A 20,362-nucleotide genomic window follows, 5' to 3' on the forward strand; every position below is an offset into this window, starting at 1 on the left:
GACCATACTGTGAATAAATAGTATAACAGGTTCCAATTGAAATAATGGATTGCATTGATATCTGAAAATATACAGGAAATCTAATATTGATACACAACCATTCATTCTAACCAGTGATACATCTAATGGTGATATTGGGGTTATGGTTTACGATGAAGGGTGTGTGAGTTTTGCATCACAAGGTATTATGGAAATGGAAAAGAATGTGTTTGGAAAGAAGTCTCATGAAAAGACCAGTCAAGAAACGTGGAGGAATACATGTGTTCTGAAGCAGGAAGTGATTGAAAGGGAAATAAATGCCTAGAAATTTGTGAACTTGAGGATGAAATACATATCCTATGATGTGCATCAACTGAAGAAATAGTAATGTACCAGTGTTGAATAAAAATGAACGTCAAAACACACATCATGTCCCATAGGAATCTACTTGCATTCATGTTAAACTGGGTCAGTTACTGTAGAAATATTAGGATTTCAGCACTAGGAAACAAATATGTATTTCAGGTGGATGACTATTTCTGAGAATAATCTTGTGAAAAGTTGATTATAAATCCACATATATGAACATGAATGAATTTAGGGAGTATATAATATGACACATACATTTCATATTTTGAAAAATCTGGAGAGTGTGTGTATGTGTGTCTGTATATATATATATATATATATATATATATATACATATATATATATATATATATATACACACATACAAGAAAAAAAAAACCACACACAAACACAGACATTAAAGAGTAGAAATATATATGCCAATCGAAATTCATCATGAAATATTTATCATCCACAGATCCAAAAATATTTATTTTACTGAACATGTATTTATGTATCATGTTGTTCAAGTGGGAAGCTCACCTGGAGGTTGAATTCTCAGTTCCAACAGCGTTTAGGAGGAGTGATCTCTTCTCACAATTTGTATCTTCCAAGTCAGCCACCTCACAAGAATGGACGTGGGATAGGAGGTAGGATTCTATATGTGCATGTACAAATGCATGTTGCTGAATAGGCTACAGAGAAAGGGAGACAGGAATTCACATATTTGTTAACTTTCAAAACACATGGAGAACTATTTCTATTAAATTGGACTAGATTTATAACACCTACCCTTTATAATGCAAAAGGCAAGTCCAACTATACACCAGGCCTCCTCTGAACTGCCTGTATTTCTATTCTGTTTGAGTTATTTTTCTCCATCATATTAGTATTCGTAGTCACAATCTAGTAGGGTATGGGTTAGTGTCAGGGATTCAGTATTTCGAACGGAATATAGGAAAATGAATCCAATGTGTAGGCCAATATGTGCTACAAAAAAATCTTCCCACTCTCATCCAGAACATTGCCTTGACATTACCTTCGCAATAAGTAAGAGACAATTTGAGGAGAAGAGTTAGAAATGCTATGAATACATATGTGGAATGGAAAATGCTCAGGAGTTCACAACCTTGGAGGTGGTAGACTAGTTTCCATGAGTAAGGGACAGGGTAAACACTCCACAAACGTGGAGCTCTGCTGGCCTAAAGACTTCCTGAGAAACTGCCTCTGAGGTTGGGCACTTGAAATGTATGTTGTTGTCAGGAGCTTTAGCTTCCTTTGTAGTGAGACCATCAAACCTGGTCTGCATCTATGTGACCTGGAGGACATGGTTTCTGATTTTCCAATGAACATGAGGCAGAAGTGCTGAATTCCCTCTTTGCAGGTAAACTGTGGCCACTGGGGTCTAAGTGTCTCCCTGTGTGGACTGTGAAGCCATTTGGTCATCCTCCACTTTTCGTGGTGTTTCTTGCTGCTGCACTGGGAGTTTGGAATTTGCTTCAGGAAATACAAGGAGCTCAACTGGGACACAGTGCTGGAGGGAGTTCTGTCACGTGTGGTGGGTCAAGGTCCTAGGAGAATGCACCAGCCAGGCTTCTATCCCACAGAGCTTGCCCCCTTAACCATAGCAACCTGATTCTGAACATTGCCCTGAAACCTCTCCATATAACAAGATGCCTTTACATAGAAGGGTCTGCTCACTGCACCATGTCAGTCACAAGCCATTTGGAAGCCAATGGCAGATCCACATGGCCCCACCACAGATGTTTTATCACACACCTGCACACCACTGCTCTAGGCCCACTACTCAGCAGGCCCCAACTTACTGGCATCTCTGTTTTACACCATTTTCATGAAACCCAGTCAATCAAGGCACTGTCTGGTACACTCATGATCAGCAACAGGACATCCAAAGGTTCTCCAGTGCCACCTGGTCATGGGAATTTCAAAAATGTCATGGTATTTATCTAGCTAGCCATTTTTAAAGGATGAAGTTGGAGGCACTGCGGGTTTCCATTCCTTCAGGAACCATTAAATGGTGAGGAAGCTCATTTCAACGAAAGCTCTGGAGAACTCTCACAAACAAGGCTTCCCAAAGAGTGGCCAAAGGTCACAGGAAGCCAGGCCCATTGAGGTCTACAATGTGAGGTCCACGTGTGTTTGGACTCTCCACGATGGCTGCCAGGTCTTTAAGAATAAACTCATGTGATATCCGGGCTGAGATTCCCAGTGCTCTGTGGAAAGCCAGCCTGGGCCTAGATCTCAGTTTCCAAGGGCGACTCTCATGCGTGGCCTCCTAACATCCCGACACAATTCACGGCAATACTTCTCTGAGGTCAGTTCCAGAACTCAGTCTCCAAGGGGAATCACACCAGAGTTCAAGCCCAGGTGGACCCAGTCATCTCTTCCCACTGCCACACCACAATTCAAACCAAAACACTGCCACATGGCCCTCATCTTCTTCCATATAGACACTCATCATAACCTCTGGCTGGAGGTTTCCATGAGGGGCACAGCCCAAGACAGTGTCCACAATAAGCTCCCTTGCCTCTCATTTGCCTAATGTCAGGGTGGACTGGACACCCTTCCTGTGAACCTGGAGTGATCAAATAGGCCTGCCTTTAATACTGCTCTACTTCTCCAATTGGAGGCCTACTGACTGCTGGGTATAGATTCTTTGTGTGACCTGGAGTCATGAGAAAACCCAAGCACCTATGGGCTAGCCTCTGCATGGCTTTGAAGGACTCATTTGACACAAAGGATCCCTATTCTCACTTGATGGAGGTCAGGAACCTTACAGAGGAAGGCGAGAGACCTCATCCATGATGACTGCTTTTGTGCCAATTTGGCTTTGGATGCACACATGGGATCTTTCTTTGGATCCATCAGGTGCTGACAATCTAAGCCACAGCCTCACACAGGGCCAAGAGGCTGATTCAGACACATCCCTTTGCAAAGCAATTAAGCAAAGAGCCACAGGTGATGCCCATTCATTTCCATTTGAAAACTGTTTTCCTCATGCTTTACAAAGGGGTGCCCTGAGGCCAAGGCCTTCCTGACATTCAGGGCCACAGAAAGATAGGTAAGCCAAAGGCCCAAAGCAGGCTTTCTCCAGGGAGACTTTACTGGTCACACTGATATCTGAGTTTTCTGAGATGCTCACCATTCCTTTCAACTATCCAGTACATGGCCATGTCACCGAGCTTGGAGGTGGTACATATCTTGGACACAAAACCATGAGCCTATTCTGGAGAGTGGCCAGAATTCAGGAAGAAAACAGGAACTTAGGAAGATAGTAGGTGTTGCCCATCCATAAGGCAAGCCGCAGTCCATTCATAAATTGGGCAGGATGAATGCTGGGAAGCTTTCTACTAGACAGGACACATCCATTGATGCATTCTCTTTTCTAATGTCTACAACCAGGGACACAGTGGGATACACAAACATAGAAACACTCGCCTTGTCAAAAGCCTTACTAGAAACAGTCCACTCCAAACCAAACAAACCGCCTTTCATACCTATTCTCAGAACATGAGACCAAACCACAAACTCACACCCACACCCACAAAGGCACCTCCTTCCAAGTTGGTCTGTGACTACCCGGAGTGTCGTCTGACTGGTGGGCCATACTATGTTCCCCCGAAAGGGCCTGTCCTGTCTCACATCTGGCCTCCTTGGCCAACTCTGTGAAGTTGTCAGGAGCCAGCGGTGAGCCACTACCTGCTTTCTCAGGAAAGGCCGCTCTGCAGAGCTTTCCTGGCATTTGGCAATCCTCACCTCAGTGGGTACCAAGAAAGACTGACTCTGTCCTTGGTAAATCCAAACAAGTGAGCCCACTGGGACTGGGACTGGGACTGGCTCTGGGTGCCTGGCTTCCTGGATCCCAAGTTCAGAGAGTTTCATCACCAAGGAAGTGAGGTGAGGTCACTTCCTTCAGGAACTGAATGAGGTCACTGCCTTGGCAACCACTGTGTCCTAACAGTTGCTTCCAAGGCTCCCATGAGATGGAGGCTGCCCCTCCTTCCTGTGACACTTTCACAAGTTAGAATGGAATATCAACCACAGGCACCAAGGAACAGCTCGCCACACAGGCCTGCTTTGGTCCATCTTGTCTACATTAAGAAGACAGAGGCTCATTCAGACACATCCCTTCATCCTGACCAGGTTGTTTGCCATGGAAGATGACTTCTGCTCTCTCGGGTCCTTCATAGCTGCCTACATCTTCTCCAGGGATCATTTCTGCATGGACCTTTGAGGTTCTCAGCAGGTGGAAGATCCCCCACATTCCTGTATTGTAAGACCCACTCTGTCCCTGCTCTTCTGTAAAGTTAGATTGAGGGAAGAGTGTATGGTTAGGGTTAAGAACCTGTTTGATGTGGCTTAGGAATCACTCTGCTGGATGAAGAATGGTATTGGGAACCTGCGATATTTATAATAATATATAGGTGAAATATATGTATGAAAACAGAAATCCAAGTAAGATTTGAAGGCCAGAAGGGCATTGGGCCCTTGATGGGGATACTTAGCTTTGAATGACTTTCTGCACAGATGTCTCAGATAAATCGATATACAATGGCATAGGACCTTGTACCTTGGATGATTGAATGTAGAAGAGAACATCCAGTCAAAAAGGGATAGTAGGTAGGATTAGGAAGATAGTTGGTAAGTTTTGGAAGAAGAGTGAGTATACAATTTGGACCAAAAGTTCTTTAGCAATAGGGTGTCAGTTAGAGAGTGAATGTAAACGTCAGCACACGTGAAGAGTCAGTCACAATGATGAACTGGGGAACATATGTAGGAAAGCAGATATCAATAGAGACATTAGGAAATCAGGCAAAGTATAAAGTGAGTGAGTGGATTAGACATTTTCAACAGGGTTGAGGTTGAATATATCATCTTAGGAAGAAACAAATGTGTAGTCACCAATAGCATTGACATTTGACAGCATTAGGCAACCTGGACAAGGATGTTTTTAGTAATCCATGCTCACTTTCCAATGAGGCTTTGGTGCAATCATAAGTGTGACCTTGGCATTTTGTGTCCAGAATATCACTGTGATAAAATGTATATGTAGATCAGGTGACATGAGTGTTTCTTCCACCATTTCTGGGAGTAATATGTTGAAGACATATAAATTAGCCTTTGGGGGTACAAATAGGTGTACCCTGGGTCTATGAATATAGAGATAATGCATGAATAGACCATACTGTGAATAAATAGTATAACAGGTTCCAATTTAAATAATGGATTGCATTGATATCTGAAAATATACAGGAAATCTAATATTGATACACAACCATTCATTCTAACCAGTTATACATCTAATGGTGATATTGGGGTTATGGTTTTCGATGAAGGGTGTGTGAGTTTTGCATCACAAGGTATTATGGAAATGGAAAAGAATGTGTTTGGAAAGAAGTCTCATGAAAAGACCAGTCAAGAAACGTGGAGGAATACATGTGTTCTGAAGCAGGAAGTGATTGAAAGGGAAATAAATGCCTAGAAATTTGTGAACTTGAGGATGAAATACATATCCTATGATGTGCATCAACTGAAGAAATAGTAATGTACCAGTGTTGAATAAAAATGAACGTCAAAACACACATCATGTCCCATAGGAATCTACTTGCATTCATGTTAAACTGGGTCAGTTACTGTAGAAATATTAGGATTTCAGCACTAGGAAACAAATATGTATTTCAGGTGGATGACTATTTCTGAGAATAATCTTGTGAAAAGTTGATTATAAATCCACATATATGAACATGAATGAATTTAGGGAGTATAAAATATGACACATACATTTCATATTTTGAAAAATCTGGAGAGTGTGTGTATGTGTGTGTGTGTGTATATATATATATATATATATATATATATATATATATATATATATACACACATACAAGAAAAAAAAAACCACACACAAACACAGACATTAAAGAGTAGAAATATATATGCCAATCGAAATTCATCATGAAATATTTATCATCCACAGATCCAAAAATATTTATTTTACTGAACATGTATTTATGTATCATGTTGTTCAAGTGGGAAGCTCACCTGGAGGTTGAATTCTCAGTTCCAACAGCGTTTAGGAGGAGTGATCTCTTCTCACAATTTGTATCTGCCAAGTCAGCCACCTCACAAGAATGGACGTGGGATAGGAGGTAGGATTCTATATGTGCATGTACAAATGCATGTTGCTGAATAGGCTACAGAGAAAGGGAGACAGGAATTCACATATTTGTTAACTTTCAAAACACATGGAGAACTATTTCTATTAAATTGGACTAGATTTATAACACCTACACTTTGTAATGCAAAAGGCAAGTCCAACTATACACCAGGCCTCCTCTGAACTGCCTGTATTTCTATTCTGTTTGAGTTATTTTTCTCCATCATATTAGTATTCGTAGTCACAATCTAGTCGGGTATGGGTTAGTGTCAGGGATTCAGTATTTCGAACGGAAAATAGGAAAATGAATCCAATGTGTAGGCCAATATGTGCTACAAAAAAATCTTCCCACTCTCATCCAGAACATTGCCTTGACATTACCTTCGCAATAAGTAAGACACAATTTGAGGAGAAGAGTTAGAAATGGTATGCATACATATGTGGAATGGAAAATGCTCAGGAGTTCACAACCTTGGAGGTGGTAGACTAGTTTCCATGAGTAAGGGACAGGGTAAACACTCCACAAACGTGGAGCTCTGCTGGCCTAAAGACTTCCTGAGAAACTGCCTCTGAGGTTGGGCACTTGAAATGTATGTTGTTGTCAGGAGCTTTAGCTTCCTTTGTAGTGAGACCATCAAACCTGGTCTGCATCTATGTGACCTGGAGGACATGGTTTCTGATTTTCCAATGAACATGAGGCAGAAGTGCTGAATTCCCTCTTTGCAGGTAAACTGTGGCCACTGGGGTCTAAGTGTCTCCCTGTGTGGACTGTGAAGCCATTTGGTCATCCTCCACTTTTCGTGGTGTTTCTTGCTGCTGCACTGGGAGTTTGGAATTTGCTTCAGGAAATACAAGGAGCTCAACTGGGACACAGTGCTGGAGGGAGTTCTGTCACGTGTGGTGGGTCAAGGTCCTAGGAGAATGCACCAGCCAGGCTTCTATCCCACAGAGCTTGCCCCCTTGACCATAGCAACCTGATTCTGAACATTGCCCTGAAACCTCTCCATATAACAAGATGCCTTTACATAGAAGGGTCTGCTCACTGCACCATGTCAGTCACAAGCCATTTGGAAGCCAATGGCAGATCCACATGGCCCCACCACAGATGTTTTATCACACACCTGCACACCACTGCTCTAGGCCCACTACTCAGCAGGCCCCAACTTACTGGCATCTCTGTTTTACACCATTTTCATGAAACCCAGTCAATCAAGGCACTGTCTGGTACACTCATGATCAGCAACAGGACATCCAAAGGTTCTCCAGTGCCACCTGGTCATGGGAATTTCAAAAATATCATGGTATTTATCTAGCTAGCCATTTTTAAAGGATGAAGTTGGAGGCACTGCGGGTTTCCATTCCTTCAGGAACCATTAAATGTTGAGGAAGCTCATTTCAACGAAAGCTCTGGAGAACTCTCACAAACAAGGCTTCCAAAAGAGTGGCCGAAGGTCACAGGAAGCCAGGCCCATTGAGGTCTACAATGTGAGGTCCACGTGTGTTTGGACTCTCCACGATGGCTGCCAGGTCTTTAAGAATAAACTCATGTGATATCCGGGCTGAGATTCCCAGTGCTCTGTGGAAAGCCAGCCTGGGCCTAGATCTCAGTTTCCAAGGGCGACTCTCATGCGTGGCCTCCTAACATCCCGACACAATTCACGGCAATACTTCTCTGAGGTCAGTTCCAGAACTCAGTCTCCAAGGGGAATCACACCAGAGTTCAAGCCCAGGTGGACCCAGTCATCTCTTCCCACTGCCACACCACTATTCAAACCAAAACACTGCCACATGGCCCTCATCTTCTTCCATATAGACACTCATCATAACCTCTGGCTGGAGGTTTCCATGAGGGGCACAGCCCAAGACAGTGTCCACAATAAGCTCCCTTGCCTCTCATTTGCCTAATGTCAGGGTGGACTGGACACCCTTCCTGTGAACCTGGAGTGATCAAATAGGCCTGCCTTTAATACTGCTCTACTTCTCCAATTGGAGGCCTACTGACTGCTGGGTATAGATTCTTTGTGTGACCTGGAGTCATGAGAAAACCCAAGCACCTATGGGCTAGCCTCTGCATGGCTTTGAAGGACTCATTTTAAACAAAGGATCCCTATTCTCACTTGATGGAGGAGAGGAACCTTACAGAGGAAGGCGAGAGACCTCATCCATGATGACTGCTTTTGTGCCAATTTGGCTTTGGATGCACACATGGGATCTTTCTTTGGATCCACCAGGGGCTGACAATCTAAGCCACAGCCTCACACAGGGCCAAGAGGCTGATTCAGACACATCCCTTTGCAAAGCAATTAAGCAAAGAGCCACAGGTGATGCCCATTCATTTCCATTTGAAAACTGTTTTCCTCATGCTTCACAAAGGGGTGCCCTGAGGCAAAGGCCTTCCTGACATTCAGGGCCACAGAAAGATAGGTAAGCCAAAGGCCCAAAGCAGGCTTTCTCCAGGGAGACTTTACTGGTCACACTGATATCTGAGTTTTCTGAGATGCTCACCATTCCTTTCAACTATCCAGTACATGGCCATGCCACCGAGCTTGGAGGTGGTACATATCTTGGACACAAAACCATGAGCCTATTCTGGAGAGTGGCCAGAATTCAGGAAGAAAACAGGAACTTAGGAAGATAGTAGGTGTTGCCCATCCATAAGGCAAGCCGCAGTCCATTCATAAATTGGGCAGGATGAATGCTGGGAAGCTTTCTACTAGACAGGACACATCCATTGATGCATTCTCTTTTCTAATGTCTACAACCAGGGACACAGTGGGATACACAAACATAGAAACACTCGCCTTGTCAAAAGCCTTACTAGAAACAGTCCACTCCAAACCAAACAAACCGCCTTTCCTACCTATTCTCAGAACATGAGACCAAACCACAAACTCACACCCACACCCACAAAGGCACCTCCTTCCAAGTTGGTCTGTGACTACCCGGAGTGTCGTCTGACTGGTGGGCCATACTATGTTCCCCCGAAAGGGCCTGTCCTGTCTCACATCTGGCCTCCTTGGCCAACTCTGTGAAGTTGTCAGGAGCCAGCGGTGAGCCACTACCTGCTTTCTCAGGAAAGGCCCCTCTGCAGAGCTTTCCTGGCATTTGGCCATCCTCACATCAGTGGGTACCAAGAAAGACTGACTCTGTCCTTGGTAAATCCAAACAACTGAGCCCACTGGGACTGGGACTGGGACTGGCTCTGGGTGCCTGGATTCCTGGATCCCAAGTTCAGAGAGTTCCATCACCAAGGAAGTGAGGTGAGGTCACTTCCTTCAGGAACTGAATGAGGTCACTGCCTTGGCAACCACTGTGTCCTAACAGTTGCTTCCAAGGCTCCCATGAGATGGAGGCTGCCCCTCCTTCCTGTGACACTTTCACAAGTTAGAATGGAATATCAACCACAGGCACCAAGGAACAGCTCTCCACACAGGCCTGCTTTGGTCCATCTTGTCTACATTAAGAAGAGAGAGGCTCATTCAGACACATCCCTTCATCCTGACCAGATTGTTTGCCATGGAAGATGACTTCTGCTCTCTCAGGTCCTTCATAGCTGCCTACATCTTCTCCAGGTATCATTTCTGCATGGACCTTTGAGGTTCTCAGCAGGTGGAAGATCCCCCACATTCCTGTATTGTAAGACCCACTCTGTCCCTGCTCTTCTGTAAAGTTAGATTGAGGGAAGAGTGTATGGTTAGGGTTAAGAACCTGTTTGATGTGGCTTAGGAATCACTCTGCTGGATGAAGAATGGTATTGGGAACCTGTGATATTTATAATAATATATAGGTGAAATATATGTATGAAAACAGAAATCCAAGTAAGATTTGAAGGCCAGAAGGGCATTGGGCCCTTGATGGGGATACTTAGCTTTGAATGACTTTCTGCACAGATGTCTCAGATAAATCGATATACAATGGCATAGGACCTTGTACCTTGGATGATTGAATGTAGAAGAGAACATCCAGTCAAAAAGGGATAGTAGGTAGGATTAGGAAGATAGTTGGTAAGTTTTGGAAGAAGAGTGAGTATACAATTTGGACCAAAAGTTCTTTAGCAATAGGGTGTCAGAGAGTGAATGTAAACGTCAGCACACGTGAAGAGTCAGTCACAATGATGAACTGGGGAACATATGTAGGAAAGCAGATATCAATAGAGACATTAGGAAATCAGGCAAAGTATAAAGTGAGTGAGTGGATTAGACATTTTCAACAGGGTTGAGGTTGAATATATCATCTTAGGAAGAAACAAATGTGTAGTCACCAATAGCATTGACATTTGACAGCATTAGGCAACCTGGACAAGGATGTTTTTAGTAATCCATGCTCACTTTCCAATGAGGCTTTGGTGCAATCATAAGTGTGACCTTGGCATTTTGTGTCCAGAATATCACTGTGATAAAATGTATATGTAGATCAGGTGACATGAGTGTTTCTTCCACCATTTCTGGGAGTAATATGTTGAAGACATATAAATTAGCCTTTGGGGGTACAAATAGGTGTACCCTGGGTCTATGAATATAGAGATAATGCATGAATAGACCATACTGTGAATAAATAGTATAACAGGTTCCAATTTAAATAATGGATTGCATTGATATCTGAAAATATACAGGAAATCTAATATTGATACACAACCATTCATTCTAACCAGTTATACATCTAATGGTGATATTGGGGTTATGGTTTTCGATGAAGGGTGTGTGAGTTTTGCATCACAAGGTATTATGGAAATGGAAAAGAATGTGTTTGGAAAGAAGTCTCATGAAAAGACCAGTCAAGAAACGTGGAGGAATACATGTGTTCTGAAGCAGGAAGTGATTGAAAGGGAAATAAATGCCTAGAAATTTGTGAACTTGAGGATGAAATACATATCCTATGATGTGCATCAACTGAAGAAATAGTAATGTACCAGTGTTGAATAAAAATGAACGTCAAAACACACATCATGTCCCATAGGAATCTACTTGCATTCATGTTAAACTGGGTCAGTTACTGTAGAAATATTAGGATTTCAGCACTAGGAAACAAATATGTATTTCAGGTGGATGACTATTTCTGAGAATAATCTTGTGAAAAGTTGATTATAAATCCACATATATGAACATGAATGAATTTAGGGAGTATAAAATATGACACATACATTTCATATTTTGAAAAATCTGGAGAGTGTGTGTATGTGTGTGTGTGTGTATATATATATATATATATATATATATATATATATATATATATATATATATATATATATATATACACACATACAAGAAAAAAAAACCACACACAAACACAGACATTAAAGAGTAGAAATATATATGCCAATCGAAATTCATCATGAAATATTTATCATCCACAGATTCAAAAATATTTATTTTACTGAACATGTATTTATGTATCATGTTGTTCAAGTGGGAAGCTCACCTGGAGGTTGAATTTTCAGTTCCAACAGCATTTAGGAGGAGTGATCTCTTCTCACAATTTGTATCTGCCAAGTCAGCCACCTCACAAGAATGGACGTGGGATAGGAGGTAGGATTCTATATGTGCATGTAAAAATGCATGTTGCTGAATAGGCTACAGAGAAAGGGAGACAGGAATTCACATATTTGTTAACTTTCAAAACACATGGAGAACTATTTCTATTAAATTGGACTAGATTTATAACACCTACCCTTTATAATGCAAAAGGCAAGTCCAACTATACACCAGGCCTCCTCTGAACTGCCTGTATTTCTATTCTGTTTGAGTTATTTTTCTCCATCATATTAGTATTCGTAGTCACAATCTAGTAGGGTATGGGTTAGTGTCAGGGATTCAGTATTTCGAACGGAAAATAGGAAAATGAATCCAATGTGTAGGCCAATATGTGCTACAAAAAAATCTTCCCACTCTCATCCAGAACATTGCCTTGACATTACCTTCGCAATAAGTAAGACACAATTTGAGGAGAAGAGTTAGAAATGCTATGAATACATATGTGGAATGGAAAATGCTCAGGAGTTCACAACCTTGGAGGTGGTAGACTAGTTTCCATGAGTAAGGGACAGGGTAAACACTCCACAAACGTGGAGCTCTGCTGGCCTAAAGACTTCCTGAGATACTGCCTCTGAGGTTGGGCACTTGAAATGTATGTTGTTGTCAGGAGCTTTAGCTTCCTTTGTAGTGAGACCATCAAACCTGGTCTGCATCTATGTGACCTGGAGGACATGGTTTCTGATTTTCCAATGAACATGAGGCAGAAGTGCTGAATTCCCTCTTTGCAGGTAAACTGTGGCCACTGGGGTCTAAGTGTCTCCCTGTGTGGACTGTGAAGCCATTTGGTCATCCTCCACTTTTTGTGGTGTTTCTTGCTGCTACACTGAGAGTTTGGAATTTGCTTCAGGAAATACAAGGAGCTCAACTGGGACACAGTGCTGGAGGGAGTTCTGTCACGTGTGGTGGGTCAAGGTCCTAGGAGAATGCACCAGCCAGGCTTTTATCCCACAGAGCTTGCCCCCTTGACCATAGCAACCTGATTCTGAACATTGCCCTGAAACCTCTCCATATAACAAGATGCCTTTACATAGAAGGGTCTGCTCACTGCACCATGTCAGTCACAAGCCATTTGGAAGCCAATGGCAGATCCACATGGCCCCACCACAGATGTTTTATCACACACCTGCACACCACTGCTCTAGGCCCACTACTCAGCAGGCCCCAACTTACTGGCATCTCTGTTTTACACCATTTTCATGAAACCCAGTCAATCAAGGCACTGTCTGGTACACTCATGATCAGCAACAGGACATCCAAAGGTTCTCCAGTGCCACCTGGTCATGGGAATTTCAAAAATATCATGGTATTTATCTAGCTAGCCATTTTTAAAGGATGAAGTTGGAGGCACTGCGGGTTTCCATTCCTTCAGGAACCATTAAATGGCGAGGAAGCTCATTTCAACGAAAGCTCTGGAGAACTCTCACAAACAAGGCTTCCCAAAGAGTGGCCAAAGGTCACAGGAAGCCAGGCCCATTGAGGTCTACAATGTGAGGTCCACGTGTGTTTGGACTCTCCACGATGGCTGCCAGGTCTTTAAGAATAAACTCATGTGATATCCGGGCTGAGATTCCCAGTGCTCTGTGGAAAGCCAGCCTGGGCCTAGATCTCAGTTTCCAAGGGCGACTCTCATGCGTGGCCTCCTAACATCCCGACACAATTCACGGCAATACTTCTCTGAGGTCAGTTCCAGAACTCAGTCTCCAAGGGGAATCACACCAGAGTTCAAGCCCAGGTGGACCCAGTCATCTCTTCCCACTGCCACACCACAATTCAAACCAAAACACTGCCACATGGCCCTCATCTTCTTCCATATAGACACTCATCATAACCTCTGGCTGGAGGTTTCCATGAGGGGCACAGCCCAAGACAGTGTCCACAATAAGCTCCCTTGCCTCTCATTTGCCTAATGTCAGGGTGGACTGGACACCCTTCCTGTGAACCTGGAGTGATCAAATAGGCCTGCCTTTAATACTGCTCTACTTCTCCAATTGGAGGCCTACTGACTGCTGGGTATAGATTCTTTGTGTGACCTGGAGTCATGAGAAAACCCAAGCACCTATGGGCTAGCCTCTGCATGGCTTTGAAGGACTCATTTGACACAAAGGATCCCTATTCTCACTTGATGGAGGTCAGGAACCTTACAGAGGAAGGCGAGAGACCTCATCCATGATGACTGCTTTTGTGCCAATTTGGCTTTGGATGCACACATGGGATCTTTCTTTGGATCCATCAGGTGCTGACAATCTAAGCCACAGCCTCACACAGGGCCAAGAGGCTGATTCAGACACATCCCTTTGCAAAGCAATTAAGCAAAGAGCCACAGGTGATGCCCATTCATTTCCATTTGAAAACTGTTTTCCTCATGCTTTACAAAGGGGTGCCCTGAGGCAAAGGCCTTCCTGACATTCAGGGCCACAGAAAGATAGGTAAGCCAAAGGCCCAAAGCAGGCTTTCTCCAGGGAGACTTTACTGGTCACACTGATATCTGAGTTTTCTGAGATGCTCACCATTCCTTTCAACTATCCAGTACATGGCCATGCCACCGAGCTTGGAGGTGGTACATATCTTGGACACAAAACCATGAGCCTATTCTGGAGAGTGGCCAGAATTCAGGAAGAAAACAGGAACTTAGGAAGATAGTAGGTGTTGCCCATCCATAAGGCAAGCCGCAGTCCATTCATAAATTGGGCAGGATGAATGCTGGGAAGCTTTCTACTAGACAGGACACATCCATTGATGCATTCTCTTTTCTAATGTCTACAACCAGGGACACAGTGGGATACACAAACATAGAAACACTCGCCTTGTCAAAAGCCTTACTAGAAACAGTCCACTCCAAACCAAACAAACCGCCTTTCATACCTATTCTCAGAACATGAGACCAAACCACAAACTCACACCCACACCCACAAAGGCACCTCCTTCCAAGTTGGTCTGTGACTACCGGGAGTGTCGTCTGACTGGTGGGCCATACTATGTTCCCCCGAAAGGGCCTGTCCTGTCTCACATCTGGCCTCCTTGGCCAACTCTGTGAAGTTGTCAGGAGCCAGCGGTGAGCCACTACCTGCTTTCTCAGGAAAGGCCGCTCTGCAGAGCTTTCCTGGCATTTGGCCATCCTCACATCAGTGGGTACCAATAAAGACTGAATCTGTCCTTGGTAAATCCAAACAAGTGAGCCCACTGGGACTGGGACTGGGACTGGCTCTGGGTGCCTGGCTTCCTGGATCCCAAGTTCAGAGAGTTCCATCACCAAGGAAGTGAGGTGAGGTCACTTCCTTCAGGAACTGAATGAGGTCACTGCCTTGGCAACCACTGTGTCCTAACAGTTGCTTCCAAGGCTCCCATGAGATGGAGGCTGCCCCTCCTTCCTGTGACACTTTCACAAGTTAGAATGGAATATCAACCACAGGCACCAAGGAACAGCTCTCCACACAGGCCTGCTTTGGTCCATCTTGTCTACATTAAGAAGACAGAGGCTCATTCAGACACATCCCTTCATCCTGACCAGGTTGTTTGCCATGGAAGATGACTTCTGCTCTCTCAGGTCCTTCATAGCTGCCTACATCTTCTCCAGGGATCATTTCTGCATGGACCTTTGAGGTTCTCAGCAGGTGGAAGATCCCCCACATTCCTGTATTGTAAGACCCACTCTGTCCCTGCTCTTCTGTAAAGTTAGATTGAGGGAAGAGTGTATGGTTAGGGTTAAGAACCTGTTTGATGTGGCTTAGGAATCACTCTGCTGGATGAAGAATGGTATTGGGAACCTGCGATATTTATAATAATATATAGGTGAAATATATGTATGAAAACAGAAATCCAAGTAAGATTTGAAGGCCAGAAAGGCATTGGGCCCTTGATGGGGATACTTAGCTTTGAATGACTTTCTGCACAGATGTCTCAGATAAATCGATATACAATGGCATAGGACCTTGTACCTTGGATGATTGAATGTAGAAGAGAACATCCAGTCAAAAAGGGATAGTAGGTAGGATTAGGAAGATAGTTGGTAAGTTTTGGAAGAAGAGTGAGTATACAATTTGGACCAAAAGTTCTTTATCAATAGGGTGTCAGTTAGAGAGTGAATGTAAACGTCAGCACACGTGAAGAGTCAGTCACAATGATGAACTGGGGAACATATGTAGGAAAGCAGATATCAATAGAGACATTAGGAAATCAGGCAAAGTATAAAGTGAGTGAGTGGATTAGACATTTTCAACAGGGTTGAGGTTGAATATATCATCTTAGGAAGAAACAAATGTGTAGTCACCAATAGCATTGACATTTGACAGCATTAGGCAACCTGGACAAGGATGTTTTTAGTAATCCATGCTCACTTTGCAATGAGGCTTTGGTGCAATCATAAGTGTGACCTTTGCATTTTGTGTCCAGAATATCACTGTGATAAAATGTATATGTAGATCAGGGGACATGAGTGTTTCTTCCACCATTTCTGGGAGTAATATGTTGAAGACATATAAATTAGCCTTTGGGGGTACAAATAGGTGTACCCTGGGTCTATGAATATAGAGATAATGCAAGAATAGACCATACTGGGAATAAATAGTATAACAGGTTCCAATTTAAATAATGGATTGCATTGATATCTGAAAATATACAGGAAATCTAATATTGATACACAACCATTCATTCTAACCAGTTATACATCTAATGGTGATATTGGGGTTATGGTTTACGATGAAGGGTGTGTGAGTTTTGCATCACAAGGTATTATGGAAATGGAAAAGAATGTGTTTGGAAAGAAGTCTCATGAAAAGACCAGTCAAGAAACGTGGAGGAATACATGTGTTCTGAAGCAGGAAGTGATTGAAAGGGAAATAAATGCCTAGAAATTTGTGAACTTGAGGATGAAATACATATCCTATGATGTGCATCAACTGAAGAAATAGTAAAGGACCAGTGTTGAATAAAAATGAACGTCAAAATACACATCATGTCCCATAGGAATCTACTTGCATTCATGTTAAACTGGGTCAGTTACTGTAGAAATATTAGGATTTTAGCACTAGGAAATAAATATGTATTTCAGGTGGATGACTATTTCTGAGAATAATCTTGTGAAAAGTTGATTATAAATCCACATATATGAACATGAATGAATTTAGGGAGTATATAATACGACACATTCATTTCATATTTTGAAAAATCTGGAGAGTGTGTGTATGTGTGTGTATGTATATATATATATATATATATATATATATATATATATATATATATATACACACATACAAGAAAAAAAAACCACACACAAACACAGACATTAAAGAGTAGAAATATATATGCCAATCGAAATTCATCATGAAATATTTATCATCCACAGATCCAAAAATATTTATTTTACTGAACATGTATTTATGTATCATGTTGTTCAAGTGGGAAGCTCACCTGGAGGTTGAATTCTCAGTTCCAACAGCGTTTAGGAGGAGTGATCTCTTCTCACAATTTGTATCTTCCAAGTCAGCCACCTCACAAGAATGGACGTGGGATAGGAGGTAGGATTCTATATGTGCATGTACAAATGCATGTTGCTGAATAGGCTACAGAGAAAGGGAGACAGGAATTCACATATTTGTTAACTTTCAAAACACATGGAGAACTATTTCTATTAAATTGGACTAGATTTATGACACCTACCCTTTATAATGCAAAAGGCAAGTCCAACTATACACCAGGCCTCCTCTGAACTGCCTGTATTTCTATTCTGTTTGAGTTATTTTTCTCCATCATATTAGTATTCGTAGTCACAATCTAGTAGGGTATGGGTTAGTGTCAGGGATTCAGTATTTCGAACGGAAAATAGGAAAATGAATCCAATGTGTAGGCCAATATATGCTACAAAAAAATCTTCCCACTCTCATCCAGAACATTGCCTTGACATTACCTTCGCAATAAGTAAGACACAATTTGAGGAGAAGAGTTAGAAATGCTATGAATACATATGTGGAATGGAAAATGCTCAGGAGTTCACAACCTTGGAGGTGGTAGACTAGTTTCCATGAGTAAGGGACAGGGTAAACACTCCACAAACGTGGAGCTCTGCTGGCCTAAAGACTTCCTGAGAAACTGCCTCTGAGGTTGGGCACTTGAAATGTATGTTGTTGTCAGGAGCTTTAGCTTCCTTTGTAGTGAGACCATCAAACCTGGTCTGCATCTATGTGACCTGGAGGACATGGTTTCTGATTTTCCAATGAACATGAGGCAGAAGTGCTGAATTCCCTCTTTGCAGGTAAACTGTGGCCACTGGGGTCTAAGTGTCTCCCTGTGTGGACTGTGAAGCCATTTGGTCATCCTCCACTTTTCGAGGTGTTTCTTGCTGCTGCACTGGGAGTTTGGAATTTGCTTCAGGAAATACAAGGAGCTCAACTGGGACACAGTGCTGGAGGGAGTTCTGTCACGTGTGGTGGGTCAAGGTCCTAGGAGAATGCACCAGCCAGGCTTCTATCCCACAGAGCTTGCCCCCTTGACCATAGCAACCTGATTCTGAACATTGCCCTGAAACCTCTCCATATAACAAGATGCCTTTACATAGAAGGGTCTGCTCACTGCACCATGTCAGTCACAAGCCATTTGGAAGCCAATGGCAGATCCACATGGCCCCACCACAGGTGTTTTATCACACACCTGCACACCACTGCTCTAGGCCCACTACTCAGCAGGCCCCAACTTACTGGCATCTCTGTTTTACACCATTTTCATGAAACCCAGTCAATCAAGGCACTGTCTGGTACACTCATGATCAGCAACAGGACATCCAAAGGTTCTCCAGTGCCACCTGGTCATGGGAATTTCAAAAATGTCATGGTATTTATCTAGCTAGCCATTTTTAAAGGATGAAGTTGGAGGCACTGCGGGTTTCCATTCCTTCAGGAACCATTAAATGGTGAGGAAGCTCATTTCAACGAAAGCTCTGGAGAACTCTCACAAACAAGGCTTCCCAAAGAGTGGCCAAAGGTCACAGGAAGCCAGGCCCATTGAGGTCTACAATGTGAGGTCCACGTGTGTTTGGACTCTCCACGATGGCTGCCAGGTCTTTAAGAATAAACTCATGTGATATCCGGGCTGAGATTCCCAGTGCTCTGTGGAAAGCCAGCCTGGGCCTAGATCTCAGTTTCCAAGGGCGACTCTCATGCGTGGCCTCCTAACATCCCAACACAATTCACGGCAATACTTCTCTGAGGTCAGTTCCAGAACTCAGTCTCCAAGGGGAATCACACCAGAGTTCAAGCCCAGGTGGACCCAGTCATCTCTTCCCACTGCCACACCACAATTCAAACCAAAACACTGCCACATGGCCCTCATCTTCTTCCATATAGACACTCATCATAACCTCTGGCTGGAGGTTTCCATGAGGGGCACAGCCCAAGACAGTGTCCACAATAAGCTCCCTTGCCTCTCATTTGCCTAATGTCAGGGTGGACTGGACACCCTTCCTGTGAACCTGGAGTGATCAAATAGGCCTGCCTTTAATACTGCTCTACTTCTCCAATTGGAGGCCTACTGACTGCTGGGTATAGATTCTTTGTGTGACCTGGAGTCATGAGAAAACCCAAGCACCTATGGGCTAGCCTCTGCATGGCTTTGAAGGACTCATTTGACACAAAGGATCCCTATTCTCACTTGATGGAGGTCAGGAACCTTACAGAGGAAGGCGAGAGACCTCATCCATGATGACTGCTTTTGTGCCAATTTGGCTTTGGATGCACACATGGGATCTTTCTTTGGATCCACCAGGGGCTGACAATCTAAGCCACAGCCTCACACAGGGCCAAGAGGCTGATTCAGACACAACCCTTTGCAAAGCAATTAAGCAAAGAGCCACAGGTGATGCCCATTCATTTCCATTTGAAAACTGTTTTCTTCAGGCTTCACAAAGGGGTGCCCTGAGGCAAAGGCCTTCCTGACATTCAGGGCAACAGAAGGAGAGGTAAGCCAAAGGCCCAAAGCAGGCTTTCTCCAGGGAGACTTTACTGGTCACACTGATATCTGAGTTTTCTGAGATGCTCACCATTCCTTTCAACTATCCAGTACATGGCCATGTCACCGAGCTTGGAGGTGGTACATATCTTGGACACAAAACCATGAGCCTATTCTGGAGAGTGGCCAGAATTCAGGAAGAAAACAGGAACTTAGGAAGATAGTAGGTGTTGCCCATCCATAAGGCAAGCCGCAGTCCATTCATAAATTGGGCAGGATGAATGCTGGGAAGCTTTCTACTAGACAGGACACATCCATTGATGCATTCTCTTTTCTAATGTCTACAACCAGGGACACAGTGGGATACACAAACATAGAAACACTCGCCTTG

This window comes from Spermophilus citellus, assembly GCF_964194105.1.
Source record: "Spermophilus citellus genome assembly, chromosome: 12".
Classification (NCBI taxonomy): Eukaryota; Metazoa; Chordata; class Mammalia; order Rodentia; family Sciuridae; genus Spermophilus; species Spermophilus citellus.